We start from the raw sequence: 561 nt of genomic DNA, 5'->3' as shown, positions 1-561 counted from the left end.
TGGGGTGAAGCTCCCGGCTCCCCGCGGGTCAGGGCTCTCCCCAGAGCCCTGGGGGCGAGCGTGCCTGCTGCCCGGCCCGCCGCAGCACACGGCACGGTCTGCGGGCGCGAGACGGGGGGCACCAGCCCTCCCATCAGGACGCCTTTGGGGGGCCGCCCGGACCCCCCGCCCGGGGTTGGCAGCCCCAGCCGGCCCTCGCGCCCACGAGCAAGCTGCTCCCGGTGACTTCCGCCGGACACGCCACACCGTGGCGACTCTGCTGAGCCAGCGCAGGGACTCGCCCCCTGACTCCCGTCCGGCGGCCCGGACTGCGGTTCAGGATGGCGCCTGGAGAGACGCTGCCGGCCGCTGGCCACGACCGTCCCGCGGGGGTCGAGGCTGCTTTCGCTGCCCGTGTCCTCTGCCCGGGCTTGACTTCCCCTGGCCACGGCCCGCCAGCTCGTCCCAGCAGCTGCCTCCCCGCTCTCGGGGTCCAGACACTGGGGAGCACCTGCCTTGGTCAGCCAGGGACGGCCGGCCGGCCCGGCGGTCAGCGCCTCCCTTGGACTCGGCCCTGGAGCG

The 561-nt window shown here is 75.9% G+C and overlaps 1 protein-coding gene across 1 annotated transcript in view; it reads left to right on the top strand.

The window, feature by feature from the left end:
* ITPR1 (inositol 1,4,5-trisphosphate receptor, type 1) overlaps positions 1–561 on the top strand; it is an 83,864-nt gene that overhangs the window by 69,311 nt on the left and 13,992 nt on the right. The gene's annotated exons all lie outside the window — the stretch shown is intronic.

Source organism: Condylura cristata, unplaced genomic scaffold (assembly GCF_000260355.1).
Source record: "Condylura cristata isolate star-nosed mole 26May11 unplaced genomic scaffold, ConCri1.0 scaffold00033, whole genome shotgun sequence".
NCBI lineage: Eukaryota > Metazoa > Chordata > Mammalia > Eulipotyphla > Talpidae > Condylura > Condylura cristata.
This window is presented reverse-complemented; position numbering and strand designations above follow the sequence as displayed.